Below are 23525 nucleotides of genomic sequence, written 5' to 3' on the forward strand. Positions count from 1 at the left end.
GAAAGCCATTTAATGCCATTTTCGGGTCTTAAAATTCGAACGGTTCGGTTCCTTTTTGGTGTTTGAAAACCCCTCTACGTTCCTTCCCCAAGTAGCTCCTTGCCATATTTGGTCCAGATCCGACGAAAACTGTGGATTTGTATAGGGAATAAACATAAATATACATACATGTATATTCTTTGTTTTATTTATATACATATAGTGGTTCCATACACTTTAAAACATTAAATTCAAAAATATTACTTTTTTATTTTTCTAGATTACGCTGCGAGTCCAATAATCGCGCTTGAAAGCAAAATAACAAGTAGTTGGGCATAACAGAGTAAGTAAGCATTAAATGTAGTAGATTAGATTGCAGTCTGAATTGTTATAAACGCCACCTGATTATTATTTTTTTTAAATGCATTTTTGGTTTTAGTTCTCATTAAATTTTTGTTGTATTTGTTTTCAATTCAAATCAACTATTTTCCTTCTACAAGACGTACAGTGACTCCCAAAAGTGTTCGTACACCTTGAAATTTTGAAGTAAAACCAAAATAACGCAAAACTGAATTCGAATATGAAGTCCAATTTTTTTACACCATTCCTATGCCATTCTGAATAAAACCCAGCAGTTTTTTTTTTTTTTTTTTTTTTTTCAGAATATTGCCAGATTTTATTTTTTGAATTTGTCAAAAAAGGAAGAGACTGAGAAAAAATACGCCACAAAAGTCATCGTACACTCAAATATTTTCGAATAAATTCATGATTAAAATTATCATATGCCATTTTTTAAATATTTTTGCATTGTGTTGACCCTTATAAGTCATTTACCTTTACTTTTTTGTGTATTTATTCCCTAATATTCTGCTTATTATTTTAAAGTGGCAGGTATGCGTAAAAAAACAACAAACACTATTCGAAATTTGATTTTTTCCCTCACAGTAGCCGTAAATTGGTTTGAAATGTCTCTAAATTAGTTAATTTATACCATTCTATAGTGACGGGCTTGATAAAATTCTTTAAAGACAAGAATCGGATCGAAAACAAGTTAAGAAAAGGTCAACTGGCAAAGTTAGCAATGCGTGATCGGAGGTTTACAGTTAAAAAAAAAATATGAAAAATACACATTTCAGAACTGAAAAAGTTTCTGCAGAATTGAATGAAACATTTAACGTTCAATTTTTACCTAAAATTGTTCGCCAAGTTCTCTGATTAGCTGGATAAAATGGGACCTCTTCCCGCAGAAATTTTCTTGTTCGTGCGAAAAACAGTAAGCTTACACTTTCCGTCGTAAAATCAATGATAAATAAGCTCAAAACGTTTTGGAACAACGTCTTACTTATACACGAAAATAAATTCAACATTTTGGGTTAAATTGTTGTATAATTGTAAATGAAAGAAAAAAATGAGGAATTTAATCTTAAGAATTTCATTGGATCGGTTAATCAGGACGGTGAAGGTGTTCTTGTGTGAGGGTGCATCTCAGCATCAGGACTTGTAAATTTGGAATTTTTTGATGAAATAATGAATTATGCTGTTCATTTAAATATTTTTTAAAAAGCAATTTAAAACTGTTACCCCAAAATTTGGTAATCGGAAACAACTTTGTTTTTATCAAAATAACCATAAGAAGCATACGTTCGCGTTTGATGTCTCAAAATTTGTCTTTAAGTTTAGAAATATCTCCTCAATCGCCAGATTTAAACTTAATGAAACATATTTGGAGATATCTGGTGGCTAGATTACGAAAATACACCATTGAAACGAAAAGCGAACTAGAAACAGTAAGACTCGTAGTGCGGCTGAACACTTACTCAGAAATTGCACAAAAAAAGGAAGAAAAAACAATTAAATCTATTCCCAGACGTTTAAAAGCTGTTGTTGTTACTGCATGATATCCTTCTAAATAATAACTTAGTAAAAAGTTAGATTATTTACTAGTTTTTTGACATTTTTTCAAAGTGTACAAAGACTTTTGGGAGATAAAATTTCCGGTGTTTTTTGGTTTTTGATTTTTTAAAAATTACGTTTAAATGTTTTATTAAAAAGTTTCATATAGTTTTGTTAAAAATAAATATAAAGTGGTAATCGGATAATTATAGATCTTATAATAAAATACCGATTCCGAAATATTAATTCTAACCAATGGATAAGGGCCTATTTCATTGAAAGTCGTAGGTGTACGAACACTTTTGGGAGCCACTGTAGTTCACTTGTGATTTCTGCTTTAAACATTTTCAAAATAGAAATCTAAGAACTTCATTGTTGTAAACAAAATATTTCAATATTTACATAAATGTTCCCGTCAGTTGAATTAATGCAAGTAAAAAATACAAAAATCATTAGAGATTTCCTCACTTTAATTTACTAAATTTGAGGAGCCAACCTCACCGCTTACGCTGCAAAAAGTTATGCCACCAGTTAAGGGATGAGTTCATTTCGAATTTTGCAACATAAGCACTAGCGCAGCCAAAAATACCTTCTGGAGGGTTTTTTTTTTTTTTTTTTGATCAAAAATACCTTCTGATAGGGATTTTTTAATCAAAATATCTTCTAAAGTGAGTTTTTTTTGGATAAAAACAGCCTTTTCATACCCATAAACTACTGTATTAAAATTTGCATTTATGTTAAAACCAATGGCTCTAGGTCGGGTCCCCCTCTTTAAGCAACTGAACGCAAGTAATGGCTCTCAAGCATCGGCTCTCTGAAATGTAAATGAATATTTCAGCACACAATCTTTATATTCGTAATGCTCACTACTCGAGCAGTTTGGTTCCAAAACTTGGAATAGTTAAGAGTCATTACAAATGCTTGCATGAGGTTTAATGATTCAGAAAGTGATTGATGGGAACATGCAGCCAGCAGCGTCTCGCGCCGAAACAGTGTCCGTACTGGCGTGAGAATGCAGAACGAGCACATTGTTAAAATACAATCCCCCGCTTGCGTGTAAATCTCGGACGGTAATGAATGAACCTTTCCAGAACCATTACGGTTCTGAGCTCATGATCGTTTCTGGAAAGGAGTCGTTTTCAAATGCAAGGGAGATAATTTGATAATTATTCAGTTTCAATATTTTTAATAATTGTAAAAATGTGCTTAAATGGTGTACATGATTGCTTAAGATATGATTTATAGATATGGTTTTATTGTAAAATGTAGTGTTTGAGTATTGTAATGGAAATTTCAATAAAATCTTAATACATTGCAAAACTTTGGGATATCTTGATATTGTAGGAATCTTGATAAAAGGATTTTATTTTACCAATGAAGATTTATAGTTTAGCTTTATCGTACAGATTGCAAAAGACTCTTTTTCAGAGTGCGGTAATTGCGTAAGTTGTAAAAATAAAAATAGTCACAATATCAGTTGTGACTCGAAGTAGAAAACCTTATAGTTGAAATGATATGCTAGCTATGAGTTAGTGAAAAAACCAACGTGAATGAAGCACAAATTTTGAAGAAAATACAGCATATAGCTATTTCAAGGCTACAGTGGAGTCACATCAGTGCAAAAAGCTCACCAACGCAACCGGAAATTGGGAGAAAACTGACAGCAGCCAATTGGACACCGGTATTTATACCAAAGTGGGCCAACCAATAGGAATTTAAGACATAAGACAACAAACAAAAAATCAGCAAACGACGAGTCAACCCCAGGTTCAGATCAAGGGGGAGAGACAACCAATCAGGAACCAAGGGACAAAAAGAGTGAGGGAGAACGAAGAAACCAGGAAAAGCAATTACAAGAAATAACTTCCAAATATCATGAAAAAATGGAGTGCTGGAAAAATCATTGACTCGAGAGTGAGAATTTTTCCAAATATAGTAAGTTTCCCAGAAATAGAGTCATAAACCGAAGAACATTTACAAATAATCTTTGCGGATGAAAAATCAAAACAGTGACCAAAAGCCCAATAGTGCTGAGCGATGGAAGAACGAGCAAGTGCTTTATGTTTAAAATAATTTTCGTGCTCTTTCAGACGGTACTTGAGAGCAAGTTTAGTCGGTCCAACGTAACCAAGTCCACACTTGAAGGAGATGCTATAAATACCCTCGTTGCTATGGCAATCAATAGGGTGCTTCAAGTTTGTTAACTTTATTTTATTTACAGGAGAAAAAGTTATATCGAAACCAAACTTCTTCAAAATCTTTGCAGATTGATAACTGACTTTGGGATAATAAGGCAAAACAATAGTATTGGAAGCAGAAACTTAGTCAGAATGAGAGGGCTTAATTAGCTTATTATAAATTGAATCAATACTGCTGGGTGAATAAACACGATTGAATGTCACTGCTTTAAAATAAGAAAGAACAGCATTTAAAGAATTGGAGGGAGAACAGATGTTCAAAGCACGAAACACAAAAGCCTTGAATGAGGCCTTGAATTGGTTTGGAGGATGAGAAGAGCATTTGTGCGGAGGTAGTGTAACAGCAAAAGGCTTACGAAACACTGAAGTCATAAATTCATCATTACTTTTAGTAATAAAGATGTCCATAAAAGAAAGAGAACTATCACTTTCCTTTTCAATAGTGCAAGGATCAATAGAATTTAGAGTAGAAAGTAAAAGATTAATACCAACATGGTTTTGGCTAAGCAAAACAAAGCAATCAGCAACATAACGAACATAGAACGGAAACGGTATTGTTTCCAAAAGTTTAGCCTCAAAATAAGGCATATAAATCTCATTTAAAATAGGACTAAAATAAGTCTTTATGACTAAAAGTTATGATGAATTTATGACTTCGGTGTTTCGTAAACCTTTTGCTGTTACACTACCTCCTTACAAATGCTCTTCTCATCCTCCAAACCAAAAGTTGGCCTCATTCAAGGCTTTTGTGTTTCGTACTTTGAACATCTGTTCTTCTTCCAATTCTTTAAATGCTGAGCTTTATTATCTTGAAGCAGTGGCTTTCGATCGTGGTTATTCTCCCAGCATTATTGATTCAATTTATAATAAGCTAATTAAGCCCTCTCATTCTGACAAGGTTTCTGCTTCCAATAGTGTTGTTTAGTCTTCTTATCGAAAAGGGTCAGTCATCAAGTTGCGAAGATTTTGAAGAAGTTTGGTTTCGAAATAGATTTTTCTCCTGTAAATTAGATAAAGTTTACAAACTTGAAGCATCCTATTGATTGCCATAGCAACTGGGATGTTTATAGCATCTCCTGCAAGTGTGGACTTGGTTACGTTGGACAGACTAAACGTGCTGTCCAGCACCGTCTCAAAAAGACGAAAATTGTGTTAAACATAAAGAACTTGCTCGTTCTTCCATCGCTCAGCATTGTTGGACTTTGGCTCACTTTTTGATTTTTCATCTGCAAAGATTATTTGTAAATGTTCTTCGGTTTATCACCTCGATTTCGGGGAAAATTACTGTATTTGGAAAAATTCTCATTCTATTGTCAATGATTTTTCCAGCACTATTTTTCCATGATATTTGGAAGCCATTTCTATAATTACTTTTTCTGGTTTCTTCGTTGGCTCTCAGTCTTTTTGTCTCCTGGCTTCTGATTGGTTGTCTCTCCCCCTTGCTCTGAGTCCAGGGTTGACATGTCGTTTGCTGATTGGTTGTTTGTTGTTTTTTGTCTTGAATTCCTATTGGTTGGTCCAATTTGGTATGAATATCGGTGTCCACTTGGTTGTTGTCAGTTTTCTCGCAACTTTAGGTTGTGTTGGTGAGCTTTTTGCACTGATGAAGAGGCTCCATTGTAGCCTTGAAATAGCTATATGCTGTATTTTCATCAAAATTTGTGCTTTATTTACGGTGTTTTTTTCACTTTAATCATATTGTAGCACAAAGCTTATATGATAATTTTTCATTTATTTATGACTTAGTCTCCAGTAATATATGTAAAATAAGCAGGCATTCAGAATAGAAAAATTTAGGATTGCCATTTCAACCGCGAACATGAACGATGTTTGAGTTTAATTTTCCTGCTACATTCCATCACATCACCTGTTTTTAAGTGGACTTGGAAATTTTTTTCACCTTTTTGGTGAGAAATGTTTTGCATAAATTTGGTTGATATATGTAAAACGATAGTAGCCAATAATCATTTGTTAATTATAGCAATAAAGATATTGCGAAAACGTGTCACGTTACAATAAAGGATGTATCCGTTCTTTGCTGAGCTTTTCTCGTAACTCCGAAACGAATTTATTCGATTTTCTGGAATATTTTCTTTGAGGTAGTGAAAAATCCGACAATGAGCGATGAACTTGATCCCGCTCAGCTCGAGTTAAGATACTGCCGTGTGCAGGTAAACGGCAGTAGCTGCAGAAATGAGTTTTGGAGATAGTTAAAGGAATGTATGGTGGATTCAACACTAATAATAGGAAAATGTTGGAATTACACGTTTTCTCCGCGCCTTTTTTCTTCAGCGGAAACCAAATAAGCGAGCTTGTACAATAAAATAATGTACAATAGAAGACAAAAATAAAAAATGTACAGTTACTGCCCTTTACCTGCACATGGCAGTACAGCCGAGTTCAATCTAGCAGAGATTTCATTAAAATCAGAATAGCTAGAAAACTGATCTTTACAACCATTAGTAGCAGCACTTAAAGACTTGAGCAAAGGAAAAAAGGAATGTTTGATATGCTAAGTGGGGATATGAAAATTCTAAGACTGCCATGTACTTTCATTGTGCTACAAGGTACAACTACCTACTTGTTCACCTCTAAGTATCGTTGTTGTTGATGAAAGTTTCCCCTTTGCCAAACCTCCAACACAAATAGATATCACTTCTGGAACTGCCGACAAAACAAAAAGCAATGGCGATAACTTAGCTTTAGTGTTCACTACCCACTACTGAGAGTCTCAGTGCCGGATTATTCAACAATCTTGGTTACACGGATGATTACCTAAATTATATATCTGTCTACTTCATCAAACTTAGCTAAATCATTAAGAAGAGTGTGCTATTCTGTCTGGGCATTGCTATTTTGTCATTTTTCCTTATTAATGAGCTGTGTGTGTGTGGAATATTTCATTTAGTTTGAGAAAAAATATTACAAATTATTTAGAAAAACCGTTTTGAGTATTATAATAACATTTCCTTGGGGTAAGCGTGCGCTTAACACATAAAAGAAAATGTTCATGATATTGTAATTATAAGAGAAGGAAAATAATTAAGAAAGTATTGGTTATCGTTAATCGTTAACAATGACAAAAAAAAAAAAAAATGGGACAGCAAAAAATATTATTGATATCGATAATAATATAAATAAGGTTTCTGCTAAACTGTTTAGAACAAGGGAAACTTTTTCGTCGAGAATGGTTGTTAGAAATTAGCAATTAATTTACTTTTGTAGTATTCCTTGAAATTCATTTCCTTTTTATACATTTAGACATTTTTTTCTTAACTTGTACTCGGGAACAGGCAATTAATACCATAAGAATTGCTTTTTTAAATGAACCTCCATAATAAATGTTAATTAGGCATTAATAATATTAATGTTGGCAATAACTAAAAAATTCGTTTAGTTTTAAAAAAGTGGAAATGGATTTTTTTCGTTTTGTCCCTATAATACTATTTTGTGCTTGAAATGTCTGAAAAATAAATTCTATAAAAAAAACTGCAGTAGTAATAAGAGACATGAGTTAATGTTAAAAGTGAAAATAGTAAACATTTCTTCCTTTCGATCCTTATTCCAGTTTTAATTTAGAAAGTTAGTTCATAATAGAATTGATAACTTTAAGAGTCTTCGCTGTTTTTGCTTATTTCACTCCTCTCAAAGATGATAAGGAATACTTTGGTATGTCTCTCCTTGAAAAAGGAGTTAAAGGAATTCGGGTAAGCGCTTACCCTAATTTTCAAAGATCAGTCTCTGAAGGATGGCGCTCAGCTAAAAAATCTTGTACATCTACCAAATTTTTAAGGTTCATTTTCAGGACCTTTCTTAAGCTTTTCAAGCATATATTGTAGCAATTAAACCACAAGCAGAAGTTTAAGATATCTTTTAAGGCACTTCTTGTTAGGGTCGCACTTGTCCCACGTGGCGGGGTAAGTGCGACCATTGGTAATTTTCATCACGCGTATATATTTACATTGCATTGGGCATTAATGTTGCACTGTATTAATAAATTCAAAAGTATATTTTCCCTTAGAAACCTATATGTATCTCTATTACACAGATTGATTTGATCTCTCGTATACATATTTTGATTTGCCCATTTTACAGAAGACATGGCCCAAATCTCGTTTTTGATTTTCTAAGTATTTAATTTCTTCACATTTTCTTTCTTCAGGCAGTAAAGCTTTATTGTTGATTGCTTTTAAACTCATTTCTGTCACATAATCACTGCTTTCATCTAAGCTCTTTCTACCTAAGATTTTCTACATCTGTGTTCTTTCTACCAATTAAAGAATTGCAGTAACTCTACCAAACGAAGATATCCAACCTCGCCTAGCTTATATATGGTCTACAAAAGTTCATATTTGGAATGCCAAATTACCTAACTGCTGCGTTGAAATTATCTAATTGACACTTCATTTTTCAGTTTTTACGAAGACAAACGTTACTTAGAGTATATGCTTGAAAAACGATTTTTCTTGATCCATTATTCTTTAGAGCAGAGGTTCTCACCATCTTCCAAATTGAGTGTACAATTGGAATTTAGTAGAAGTTATTGAAAAAGGTAAATTAAAAATAAACTGAAAAAAGCAATTACAAGCAAGATTAAAGGCTAATTACATGGGTCGCACATGTTCCACAATACATAACGCACTTACCCCATCTTACTTTAAAGAAAGGGAAAGTGCGACCCCTCTTATAAACAAAATATGGTTACAGTAATTAATTAAAACATGTAATGTTTGTTAATAGTAACTTATTGCTAAAAAATAAAACTTACACATGCTGACTTCAGTTGTTTGATATACCAACAAAATCAACGAAACTCTAACTTTCTCAATCTTCACATTAGAGTTCTGTATAAGACACATAAATTATCACTGATTGCGTTTTATCTATTAGAGCCAGTTCCAATCTCTAATTATCACTAGACATTCTCCTACGTATTCAATGCATGGAAAAAGTCTCTTCAGGTCAACATTCCTAAAATTCTCAGGGGACCCACCCTACCCCGTGGACGCACTTACCCGAACTCATCGTATATCTTAAATTAGATAAAGAATTTTTTCATTTTGAAAACAAATCTAAGTTAAATGTATTGTGAAGTGTAAGGTATGAGTAACGGAATCTAAATTCATGTATCACCAAATAGGAAATGCCCTTCAACTGTTACAGATAGTTCAGATGATACTCATCATTATCAAAATATCATTACGATCAGTAAAGGCTTCGCGAGTCAAGAGTATGGGAAAGAACAGTTTCTATCTCATGGCGGAAACTCTTAATTATAAATTCAACAATAACACTTAGTGTGGAACTGCATTTTGAATTTACAAAGGTAAGTTCTCCAAATGAGGCCATTCTAAAGTTTATGTCCTAGTATCTCGCACATTTGGTTTTAATTGGCTCCAAATTTTGTATATTCGTCGAGTGACTTATAAAAAAAGAGAGAGAAAAAAAAAACTGATGCGAAAAATTAGATTTTAATTTTGTTTTCCAGCAGCTTTATCAAAGATGATTAAGTCTTATTAAGAACACGGATTTACAATAAATTCAACTGTAAAACGCCAAAAGGTTAAAAAAAATGGAAAAATTCCTTATCGTTAATATAAAAACAGGTTTATTCACATTTCATAAACACAAAAACATCATCAAAAAATCCTTAGGCTCAATTGTCACTTTAGAGGCACTCCTAAGTCGTTATTTGTCGCTTATTAGCCGTTTGCTTTATTGAATTAGCCGCTTTATTGAATCAGAAACTAAGTTGAATCAAAACTCTTTAGAACGAACATGATTTATATAAACGGCGATCACAGTGTTTTATCAGTTGAGTGCTGTAACATTAGTTTTTGGCCTCCTACTCCTTTGGTTGTGGTTTGAACCTGTGGATCCAAGTGTTCAGTTGGTGAACTTTTGAGATGAAGAAAATTTTTAGTGTTTATGTCGCGAGTTTAAAGATCCTTTGAGTGCCTTTGATGTATCTCTGCTACTCTCGGCTAAATTGAATTCCTAGTGCAACTTTACATAAAGAGAGGGCCAGGACAACATCTGGTGTAAATCTGAAAGCTAAAATTCTCTAGCGTTATTGAGCCACATGAAAGGCTGGATTTTATCGAATGAAATATATTCCCACCTTTTCCCCAGTCATTTATTCTTCGGAGGTTTTTAGTCAGAAAAGGTTTTTATGTCATCCACGTCTGTTAATTCATACGGTACATGATTTGTTGTTCTTTGCTTAACCATTTTTGCTTATCTTTAAAAAACAGAGATCTCATATCATAAACGTCCGATTCCGTACACACTACAAGGGCGAACAAAATTTTGAAATTATATTTTCGTTAGTTTTTCTGAACTGAAATTCGCAGTTCTTAGTGGCAGGAGTCGTTTAAAATTTTTGAACATATCAATACATGTAGGGGAATGTGGGGAAAGAGGATATAGTGAAATATTTAATCTGCTTTTAGCGCCACCTATCTGGTAATATTTTAACTAAGTAGTTCATATGTTGTCTAATCCAGTCAGGAAAAAAATACCACCGAAAATTAAAGTATCTGATAATATAGGCAATTTTCAAAAAATGATGCTCATTCTGTAATATTCTGTTGCAAGTCAAAATTTATTTTTGTTGTTAAATTATATATTTTTTGTTAACATTTTCAATATTGGTTGAGACCTTCTAATATTCGGTGAAGAATTTGTTAAGTTTTTTTTAAATATTTTGTACAATTAGTCCAGTACATGCGGGGCAATATGGATGGTGCAAAGTGAAATAGCTTACTTTGCTTGTTTACTCCATCGTTCACTAAGTCACTTATGTATTCACTTATTAATTAATTCATTTACATTCCTTCATTTAGTAAGGCACTTATTTATTCATTCAGTAGCTAATTATTCATTCATTCTTTTATTCACTCCTTTAGTTTTCTTCAAATATTAATTAATTTAGGTATTTATGTTTTCGTTTATTATTTCAATATCTTTTCAATTACTCATTACACCTTTTATTCACTGACTCATTTAATCAAACATTTTTTTATAATCAAATTGAAAATATTTCCTTAGAAAATTATTTCGTTTTTCACCTTGACCCGAAAAAGGGAAAATGTTACGCTTTTTTTAAAAGCGCACATTTACTGCCATAAATAAAAAAAATATCTTTTCAATGCAAGTTTTATTATAAAATACAATGTTCTTTCTTTATATACTGTAATTTTCAAAGCAAATTTCCAATTAATTCATTTTCAGAAAGCTCAGTCATCTTAACCAGTTTACTTTGCCCCATGTACCCCTACTTAGCATGACTTACAAATCAATCAATTCTGTGATTAGTTTCATTGGACTCGTTTGATTTTATAATCAGCTATAGACCATTTAAAACTGACAGATTAGGATTGCAAGAAATGTTGTGATAGTCTCTGAAGCACTGAATTGATCATTGTAAATGTCGGACGTGGTTTTCTATGCATAAGAGGCTAACAAAATCAAGATAGCTTACCTTTAATAGGTGTAGGTCTTTCAATGTTCTTGAATCTACTTTATTCAAACTATTTTTTTTTCAAAGTACTGCTTTATCATCAGCGTGATATTCTTAATTTAAATATTTAAAAACACTTTACTAAATTAAGTTTTTAAATCCTCTTTAAATAATTAAATGGAAAATAATTTTGAAAAATGAGAAAAAATACTAAAAATTTAAATTTTAACTTAGATGAAAATTTAATCGCTTCCTTTCGTTACAAAAGGTTAAGTTCTATTATGCTTTAAAATATGTTGTAAGATTTAATTTGAATTTCCTACTTGAATCAAAAATGCTCAAAGAATGAAAATATTCAAAATTTATTATCTTCGTGCAGAAGTTTAAAATTTCAGGCTGTGGATAAAAGATTTGATTAAAACGCTATGATAAACTACAATCTCCACTGACTACTCAATGCTATCGCACGCTGATCGATATGTGTTTCACTGTAACTAAACAATCAGGAAATTGGAAAAGGTTCTTCAACAATTTCTTCCCTTTCTTTAGAAGATGACTTTGGCAAAAAGAAGTCATGAAGGACCATATAATTATTTTTCTGATACAAATGAAAAGGTTGAACTTTGTAGATACATGTTATCTTTTATTTTGGAACGATTAGCAAGTATTGTTACGTGTAATGATTGGTATATGTTGCAAAATGATTTAATAACTAAATTGTAGATGATAGAATAAATGAGGCACGAACTACAGTAATGATTTTAACAAATATATATTGTGGGGAAGATAAATTAAAGCAGCCATACCAAACTGTTGAAATTAAAAACGAGATTACAATAGTAATTAATATTAATAACAAATAAAAAATATATAAACTATAAAAAAGAACGGGGAGGGGGGAAACTATAAACTATAAAGAAGAAGGGTTTGAAACGAAAGGGGGAAAAAAAGATAAAAACACTTAAAAACAGGAAAAGTGGATAACATACAAAAATCTGTTTTATTTCAAAAAACAACACCAGAGGCCGAATATAATCACAAATATTTTCAAAAATATCGAAGAAAGTAGCATCTGGAACATATAAAAAAGTATAAATAAATAAAATAAAATAAATTATGAGAGAAATAATAATAAATTATGAAAGAAATAATAATAAATAAAAAAGAAAATAAAACAGACAACGAAAATAATGTAAAAAGTTAGAACTTTTATATGATGAAGACAAATTAAAAAGGTGGATACAACGAAAATAAAAAGTGAGATAAAGATCAACGTAAATAAAGAAAAATTGTTTAGTAAGCACACCAGACAGTCATTTAAAGGTCAGGTTAAAGCCCTGACTGTAAAAAGGTTCCACTGTATCGTTAAAATAAAAATTTGCTGTAATTTCTTCACAGAATACTTGGTACGTTATTTACATTGATCTTTCATTCAATTCAAATTTTATCACTTAGCATTTCTATCATTTCCCATTTTAAGTGTAACAAAACTTGCGTAGCTGACGTGATTTAAAATAACGTAGAACTGTAAGAAAACTATAGAGCGAAGAACCAAAAAAAAAAAAAAAAAAAACAATGAAAGCAAATATATAAAACGCTGATTGAAAAAAGAAAAATAAATAGCAACGGTTGAGCTGATAGGAAAAAAGTAAAATGATAAGTGGGAGAAAAACCGCAAGAATAACATTACAGGAAAAAATTCAAGAATTTAGGACTGAGGCTAATGCCAAGATAGATAAATAGGGCAAAAAAAAAAAAAAAAAATTATTATTTTGAACAACACACAAAAATAACAAAATTATAATAATAATAATAATAATAGTTTAAATTTAGGAATGGTGGTAAAAAAGTACACTGGTGTGCAAAAATTAAGGACGAGACGGTTTTTTCAATATAACTTTGTACAAAAGCTTTCCAAATCAACACATTTAATACCGTAAGTTCCCCAATACGTAAGGACATGTGTAATGTAAGCTAAACTTACTGAAAGAGAAATCAGAGGGATAAAAAGAAGCTTTATTGAAAAAGTAGCATGGAGCGCAATGCGACTGAAAGCCGAAACATCCCTGTGATGGTTGTCCAGCAAGAAACATCCGGTCTTTAGTAGGGGATATGATCTCCCCCGACTGCTAGGCAGATTTCACAGCGTCTGCCTAAGCTAAGAATGAGGGTGTCAATAAGTTGTTGAGGCATTGCTGCCCATTCGTCTTGCAGCGCCAATCGAAGCTCCCGAATCGTTACTGGTGGTAAGGTACGAGCTGCCAAGCGTCTGCCTAGAAAATCCCATACATGCTCGATGGGATTGAGATCCGGAGATCGTGCCGGCCAATCCATGCGTTCAATATCCTCACTCTCTAAGAGCTGTTCGGCAGCTACTGTGCGCTGACATGGTGCATTGTCGTCCATAAAAAGGAACTGCGGACCCATAGCGCCTCTAAAAAGACGCACATATGGAAGAAGAATCTCGTTACAATAACGGGTCCCGTTGACTGAACCTGCGTCGAAGATGTGAAGGTCTGTACGACTACCAAGCATGATGCCTCCCCAAACGAGAACACCGCGACCTCCATACCTGTCCCTTTCAATGATGTTCGAGGGATGATTGCGGTTTCCCCGCTCTCTCCAGATGAGTATGCGATGAGAATCGCTACTCAGACTGAATCCGCTCTCATCTGTAAAGAGTACTCGTACCCATTCATTGCCTCTCCAATTCCGGTATTCCCGGCACCACAGAGAACGCCTTTTCTGATGGGCAGGCGTTAGAGGACACACCGTATAGGGCGTCGTGCAAACAGACCACCACTGTGCAGTCTTCTGGCCACGGTAAAACGCGATATCTGTCGTCCAGTCGCCTATATCGTGTGTCTAGCGATTTCTCCCGCTGTCTGCCACCTGTTTCTCCTGGCCTGTAAGACAATATACCGGTCATCTGCGGGTGTGGTTCCTCGTGGACGACCACTACTGAACCCCCGGATAGCTGTTCCTGTAGTTTGAAATTGTCTCCAAAGTCGTGAAACGATGCTGTGAGCAATTCCGAACTCTGCAGCCACACTTGTCACACTGCGGCCTTCTTCCAACTTCCCAATGATTCGACCTCGGGTAAAAGCATCCAGATGTCGTTAACAGATTGATTATTCGCCATTTCTCTTTGAGGCAGCAACTCGGTGTGATTTTAACTGCTATACGGCGTGCAATCTCTTTGCCAGAAATACTGATCTTACACCGACACCATGCTTTATACTACTCAGACACTCCCCCATTACGTCTGCCTGCATATCTGCGCATGTGCTACCATACATCACTTTACTTAATCTCCTGATTGGTCTTTCTGTCCGCTCTGCTTCTTTCGTTCAGCTGTATATGCTAATTTTTTGACTTCGTCCTTAATTTTTGCACACCAGTGTATTTCTATGTAACTGCTAGAAATATTTTAGAAATTAACTAAGAAGTAGTATGAATGTTTTTATTATTAAGAACGATCCTACAACGATACAACTAATGTTAAACATAAGTGAATATAATGATAGCGATGAGGAAATAGAATTTAGAAAAGAAGATTTTCGGTACTCAACTGTCTTTCAAAGTTGTGTATCTAAAATTTGTGTTTGTGCCAAACAGGTATAAGTAATACAGTTTAGTTCCACACAAAAGGGTTTATATTATTTTTTCCAACTTTTAAGTAACTGCACTGTCAAGCTTTTATTAATTATAAAAATTATATGTCGTTATTATCTCTAGATAATGGAGAAATTTATCTTTTTCTTAAATTCAATATTAAATCTTAAGTAACAAAATTGCACTTTTTCAAGAATGGAAAAAAAGGACTTCATTCCCTTTTGAAACAATCTCTTTAATTAATCACGGATGAAAAGGTGCAATTTCGAATAAATGAAGCGTTGCAAAATGCAGAAATAGGTATTATTGATTTTGAACACCTGTTGTCATAAAGATAATTTTAAATTCGATTTAATTACTAAATGTCACAAAGAGGAAACTACAGACAGAAACAATATTAATCCATCAATAAAATGAATCATTATTTATTACAGCAATTCATTATAAAGACCTCTGAAGGTTTTAGCGTTACGTTTAACTAAAATGTCGTTTTTCCTACCCCCAAGAAGAAAGTTTAGTGTAGATGAATCAATAATTATGCTCAGCCTGCCAAACTGATACTTGAAAATACAATCATGAAAGCCAATAAATAAATATTCAAGTCATCATTAGTTGTCTTGACTGAAAAAGAAAGGCTGTGGTCAGGATTGGAAATTTACAAAAGTAAAATTGACGTTTAAACAATAACATTTGTAATTCATTATCGATTAAATTGTTGAAGTAATCAATTTTAGCTTGAAAGCAGAATATATTATTTGATCATGTTTAGCCATAAGTTTTACAAAATAGTATGCTTTCAAAAGCGTCTTCAACCAGAGTTCCCCCAAGGACATTATTTCTTCTAAGACAAATTGACAACTTAAAAATTGTTTAAAACAACGTTTCAGTGATGCCCTTCTTCAGTATTATATGAATGATCAGCTGAGAAAATATCAAAATGAATGGTGAATAAAAACCATTTTTATCCCTTAAACCTCTATTTTATTATCAAAATTTGACTCTTTCAGTACAAGAATCAGTAATGTTAATGTGGACAATATCTGGTTCTTCCTTGTAACATAAATTTTATTTAATGTTAAATGATTCTGTGCAGAACAATATCTAATATGCGTATATTCTTTATATTGCCATGCTAAGCACAAAAGTAAATCTGCAATTTTCATAAAAATTGAGTTACGGTCAACATTGAGTTAACGGTTGGCGTTGCGGTTCTTTGTCACATATTTTACTTAAATACAACGTTTTATGGTTGTTTCTAAATAAGAAATTTTTTTTTTTAATCTGAAAAAGTTGCATCTGGAGCAAAGAAATAGAGGTGCAAAACTTTAAACGGCAACGCCTGGAAAAAATCTTCATCAATCAATTTCTTACAGTTATCATTTTCAAGATTTATGTTTAGAAATTCTTCTTGAACACTCGTAATTTCGTGACCAATCGATCTCGCAATGAGTATTAAATGTTCGACGAGATTTTACGTTGAACAGATATAAATTGTATTTTTACCTTCTAAAACTAAATCCGTGAAGAAGTATCCAAAAGTAATGTTTAAACTTTGTAAAAAATTACACTGTTACGCAAAAAAAAAAAATAAAATAAATAAAAAAAAAATCAGCAAATACTTCTAGCTTAGACAAAGTGAACAAGAATCTAAACATATCCCAATGATTTTTTTCCTCGACTCATCATGTTTGACAAAGAATTTTCTCTTAAAGTATTTTTCACCTCAAAAGATGCATCGGAATTTCCCATTCATCACTGTCAATAGAAAGAGATTTTAAAGAATCTCGAAGGAAAATATTTTAGAGATACTGTTCAAGCGTTCAATTCTCTGATCCACAAATTTCCATAACATTTCGGAAATGGTAACTAAAGTGACTTTAGAAAATATTTGTTGATACCATTTTTTTGCTTTTGGTTATCTCAAAAAAATGTAAGTTTTTTTTTTATTCTGTCCTTTTTCTAATTTTTATCCTGCACTAGAAATTTTATTTTACACTGTGAAAAATAACATTGATAAAATTCAATTCGAACCAATGTAGCTGTTCTTACAAGCTTAAAAATATGTACAAAAACCTTAAGGGTGAATTTCAAGCATGGTTACTTGCTAAAAAAGAGTTTTGCTGTTATTAAAACCAAAGGGTATATAGTTCTTTCCACGCGCAGTTTGATATTGAAGTGAGGGAAAAAAAGCTTCTCTTTCTTTTAATCTTCAGTTTGCATTTTTTTTTTTTTTTTTAAGTTAGAGGAAAGCAGTCTTTGTATTTTAGCGACAGAAATGTCACAAGAATTTAAAATCAAATATGATGCCTACTGATTGCATAGTTGTTTTATTTATGTGTATCGTCACCTTCAGAGCAACAGTAAGATATCTAAGCTTAGAAACAACAGCAAGAAATCTAACTACCAAACGGCACGAGCTTGATGGTCACGGATCTCAACGAAATTCCCGATTTAGGTCAATTTGCGTTCGATATGAACCTTGGTAAATCGGTTTGATTCCATAGGCCCTAGTTTTGCCGCGATGGGGGTCCAAAGTTCCTAATTTAGCTCCAGAAAAGCAATGTTTTTTCCTTTGAAATTACACTTTCGTATCTTATTCTTGCTGTTGCACTGCAGTATCACCTAACTGAATGCGATCACAACATAGAATAAATCCCTCCCATCACCTGCATTTTACTAACGAGAGACGCGACAAATGTCAGGAAAGCAAACATTGTGCCAAAGCTTCAAATTCCGAAGAAAACGCTATTGCAGTTCTGAAGTCAAACAAGCAAATTCAAACCCTCCTTGGAACCAAACTAGAGACTATTGATTCAAAATATCTTACCTGGGCTCATATCTAGTACGAATTGACCTAAATCCAGAAGTTTATTCAGATTAGTGATCTTTAAGGTTTTGCCGTCTGAACCACTAGAAATGCAATGCCGCTTTAATTGACATTTGAAACTCTGGCGCAGTATTTGCCCTCCCTCCCAACACATTCGGCATCTCTTGTCAGTACAACGTAGAAGGGAGGATTATTCTTTGTTGTAAATGCCTTATGTTGACTGATACGGCATCGTTATTACAAGAAAAGAGTAAAAAAAAGTTAAATTTCAAATGAAAAACCATGGCTTTTCTGGACTCAATAAGCAAATTTGGACCCTCATTGCAACCGAACTAGAGCCTATGCAGTGAAACCGCTTTAGCTGGGTTCTCATCTAGTGCGACTTGACCTAACTTCAGAATTTCGTCCAGATCTGTGACCTTCAAGGTCATGCCGTTTGGTAGTAAGCCAAGAAATAACTGAGATATCCTACTATTGTTCTGAGGCGACGATATGTGCTGCTGTAATGTTTGGCACTTGGTTGTTACATAAGATAAGTTGTTGCGTTGTAATATCGTCGCCTAAGAGCAACAGTAGAACATACCCACGTATAACAGAAAGATATCCTACCATTAGTTGATCTGAGGCGACGATATACAAAGTTAACAACTTTCGGGAAACTTGCTTCTCTCATCCTAGATGACATCCGTAGTCCTTGTGGCTTAATCACCAATCCAAGAAGTGCATGCCATCAGTAGAACAGCTGGTGGTGCATGAAAATCTTCATTTTGACTTTGTTAGTAATGTTTGCGACAAATCGTAGTTCATTGCATATGACTAAACTCCTTGTAAATTCTGCAATACCTCTCGTACCACACAAAAACTTTACACTTCAAGCGAGTAAAAACACGTATTTAAAACTTCGACACAACTTTATTTTACCATTTGCAGGAAATAACACGAAAGGGCGCCGTATGGTGGCAACTTGCTACTGTTGTGCTGGGGGTAAGTTGTTATATTGTAAAAGCTTTCGAAAATAAAGACTTTCTAAAGCTGTCCAAAGAAAATGTATTCGTAAGCAGAAGCTTACGGCAAATGCTATTTTATCAGATTTGCAAGTAAAAAATGCTTTGAAATTATATTCGGCAAATGGCAAAAAAATAAGAAAAAACTATTCCTAACTTGCCTAACCTATCCATTGCCGCGTTAACATGAGACATTTGTATATTGCAATTTCCCGTTCCCGCTCCGGAAAATAAATAAATAAAACGTTTACATGTGAAAAGTGGGTGTACCTTGGAAAGTGGTATTACACAGCGGCCTTAGCGGCTATACTTAGTCGAAAGCAGGAGGAAGAAAGATCCAAATTTAACCGGGAAATAATCAGAATGTAGTTTTTTCAACGACAGAAAAGATCCATGTGAACGAGGCTAATGTGCACCATTGTGGGTGCAAGCTGTATCAATCTACAAGTATGCACACATCTTTTTATGTATGCAATTAACGTTATAAAATTATTTTTTACAAAAATATTACAGATCAACAACAGTTGCAGTATACCTTAAAGCATGATTCATAAAAGAAGTCGTAGAAGCAACTTGCAGAAAAACTATTAAAACTGCCGTTAACAGACCTTCCCCAGAGAATTGTTGAATAAGGACATACTGCTTAGCATATGAGGAAATATGAAAAGTTCCAATAATAAGTAAACCTCTAAAGCTTTATGAAACGTATAGTTTACTATTTTTTTTACCAACACTCTATTGAAACAATTCAAAATTTGCAATCAATTTCCTAATATTTTCGAAGAAATGAATGCTTAGTGATTTTTTTTCTAAAAAAGTCAAATTCCTAGAAAGAAAAAGTTGAAGACTTGATTAAAACTCAGTGATAAATTACATAATCAAGTTTCAGGAAAGTCTGGATGTTATCTCACGTTGATCGATGCTCTCTTTCCTATGTGTCTAGCACTTTAGGAAAATTATTATATTTTCCTTAATATTTTTAGATCTCCAAGGAAAAGTTTTTTGGAAAAGTCTCCTTGAAAAATTTTCATTAATCTATCCACCACACAATGGTAACGATTTTTTAAGAGTTGTAATTGCAATTGTTAATATAAATTATTTTATAAAAAAGCATTTAAAGTGTTCAAATACTCTTTTCTTGAAATTTTAAATGTAAAATAGAAATAAAAATTAAGAATGTAGTAAAAAGATAACTATAAAAATAATTAAGTAAATGAAAATGTTATACTTTTCAACTATAATTACTACAAGTATATAAAAATATGATTACAAATGCATGTAAAAAAGAATTTTCACTGCAGTTAAAAGTGTCATAAGAGAGTAAGACACCCTTGAAATTTAATGGAACACATTCTTGAATTTAAATAAAAACTAGCAAAAAAGTAGTTTAGGAACATTTACTTTTAATCCACCAAGGTTGGGAAATCTGACCTTGACTCAACTTCTCATTGTAAAAAAACACCCTTAATTTTTGAATTTTCTGACCAGTCTTCGTACATTTCTTCTTCTTCTTTTTTTTTTTTTAAATCTTAGTCGATTTATTCTGGTAAAATATGATTAAATATTGTGTCTGTTACCAGGAAACTTCTTCTTCGGGTTGTTCTTTGGGTATTCCATAGAACATTTAGCACAGTCCATCTAGCCGTGCAAGTGATTTTTTAAAAGTAAAAGCAGTAGGTTGTTTTTAGAACTTTGCTTGCATGTTTGATTTTAGAATGAGCTTCGATGAAATACATTTGACATAAAACACCAGAAATCGTAGTTAGGGGCGACTGTTTATCATTTTCATATATGTTGGAAAATGATTATATTTTAAATTTGCCGAAATAATAGGGGACTGTGGAGCAAAGGGAATTAGCGGGGCAAAATGAAATTGTGAAATATGTACCCTGCTTTTAGCGCCACCTGTCTCGTAATACTTCAGCTATGTAGTACCACATGTAGTCTGTTCGAATCAAGAAAAAAATCCGTCTAAAAATTAAAGACTTTGATGATACAAGCAATGTCAGCTCTTTGAAACAGAAAATTGACATTAAAGGAAGAAAGCCTTAAAAAATTAAAGAAGTTTTCAAATACCGTAAACGTAGGCTACTTTGGCCAGATTTTTAACTTTTCTTATTCTTTTCTCAATAATTTTATAACTATTAATATTTTCAAGCTGTGGAAACTTGTTTTACACATCTAGAGACCTCTTAATTTAATTTTTTAATATTGATCAGTTTATTTCCAAGTATTTTCATCCCTTATTATTGCTTTTTATTTGAACAAATGTTAGCCTTGCGTTTTGGTTACTAACTAGAGCCAAAGAAAGAAGTATGCTCATAGAGAAAAATATTTATTTGAAGGGAAAATAAATTTAACAAGAAGTTTGAGCCACACATAGTTGTTTTAAGGATTTCTTTTTTAAATATGTGTGCATACCTAGTTATTGTCTCAATTTACCGACGGAAAACGTCTTTTTATCAGTTATGGAGGTTGAATAATTTCATTAAGATAACATCATTCTTAAAACAAAAGATCCTACGTTTTCGGTCACTTCCCAAGCTTTTTGGTGCATTCCATGCTCTAATTATTCACTCCTTCTCTCACATGAACAGCTATCTTTGGAAACCTGATTGTTGTGACGTAAGTGTCCTAGTTCCGCGTATTGATGGATAATTCCGAGGTAGAGCAAGAAACACGTTTATTACTAACATTTAGCACACATAAGAAACAATTAACTTTGAGTAAATACTACAGTTCGATAACAATTCGATAGAGCTTCCACAGATTCGATGGTTGATGGCGTGAATCCATTGTTAGATTGATTGCAGGAGTCTCGTGCCCAGTTCGACGTGTTGCCACTCACTTGTTGCGTTCGTAGGAATACAATATATACAATATAACTCATAATAATACAATATAACTCACTCCATTCTACAATAAAAAAGTTCCGTAAACTTCCCAAGAAATTTAACATTATTTGTAAGAAGTAGATGCAACTGGGTAAAAATTTTTCTAAACCTCCTGTAACTTTTAACTCCTCTTCATCTTTCCTAATGAAAGCCATGCAACTGAGCCCTGATTCATTGAGTCTGCAATCCCTCGCTTTTTCCGTTCCCGAGAATTCGAGGTTCTTTCTTGTGTTTTTCCTGTTTAGAATTGTTTTAGCTATTATTTACTTTTCCAAATCTCTCTGGTGAACTTTTTCAAGTTTTTTGCTGAACTAAAGTAGGTCGTAAGTTTTTGGTTAAGAGATATGTTGTCATTGTCAATTTGAAAAAAAAAATAAATAAAAAACCTGAACAGAAATGAGAAGTACAACTATACTACGGCATGGAACATTAAATGGTGCTTGTAAATAGGTAGTCAAAAAACTCGTAGCTGATGTAGAACTGCTTCTACATGGATAAGTTTTAGAGGTTATGAAGGCACATGATAGCACAAAGAACTTAGAACCACAAGTATTGCTTCTTGAGAAGAGCTAGAGAAATTCTTGCAATACATAATTGAGTGCTTGGGGATGCCTTCTAGTGAAATCTGTCAAAATATGCTGAAAAAGTTGCGTCCTGAAGGTTGACATAAGACGTTGTATCTTTTTCTTCAGTTTTACCAAAGAAGGACCCTAGGTCCTAAGTATTCCGCGTTTACGGCACCTGTCTTCTTTATAAAAAAAAAGTAATAATAAAAAAAGTTTGAATTTTTCCTTATTTTTCTTGCAACTAAAAGTTTGAAATGCATATAAATGATTGCTGAAACTTTAACAGTTATTTTCTTGTGTTATTTTTGTGGTACCCCGTAATAGGTGACATCCTGCATAACCAAAGCATTTTCGGAAAAAATTAAGAATCATAGCTGAAACATTTGGTTTAAGTCTCTTACTTAAATTTTCTCTCTCTCTCTAATCCTGATCCCTGATTCCTTATTTTAAACTCTGTTTTTTACTGAACAATGATAGTATAGTAAGTGCGAAAAACAAAAGTAGCCCACATTCGGTTCTTTTACCCAATTTTAATTTTATATTTAGTAAAACCAGCTTCGGTACTTGAAATAAAAATTAAAATTATGAAATTTGTTATTATAGTAAAAGTAATCAGTATTCAGTGTTTTTTGGTTGGCATAATCCTACATCTGCTAATTTTTAAGCTGCTTTTCAAATTATTGCTTAATTTACGCAATGAAGTAAATTTTATCTTCTTTTCATTCCCAATTTCTAATTGTATTCCTTTTTTCATGATTGTCTTTCCTTTTCGTTTTTTTTTTTGACATTTATCCTTTTTATCAAAATTCTGTGCAGTTTTGTAAAAAAACTATTAGCTCAGCTGCGTGCTGAAGTAAAATGCAATGTTAAGAAAATCACTCTACACTGTTTCGTTACATTAAGAAAAATCTTTAATCATTATTCAATAATAACAAGTCAAAAATTTCCATTTATCTTTCCTTTTTCTCGAGTTTTCCCTAATTTAAATCGATGTCTTCAAGTTTTCTGACTTTGTTATTAGTTGACCATGGTTTCTTTCAGGATTGCTACTAACAGTAACGCAAATTATTGTATTATTGAATTTTTT

This window comes from Uloborus diversus, chromosome 5 (assembly GCF_026930045.1).
Source record: "Uloborus diversus isolate 005 chromosome 5, Udiv.v.3.1, whole genome shotgun sequence".
Classification (NCBI taxonomy): Eukaryota; Metazoa; Arthropoda; class Arachnida; order Araneae; family Uloboridae; genus Uloborus; species Uloborus diversus.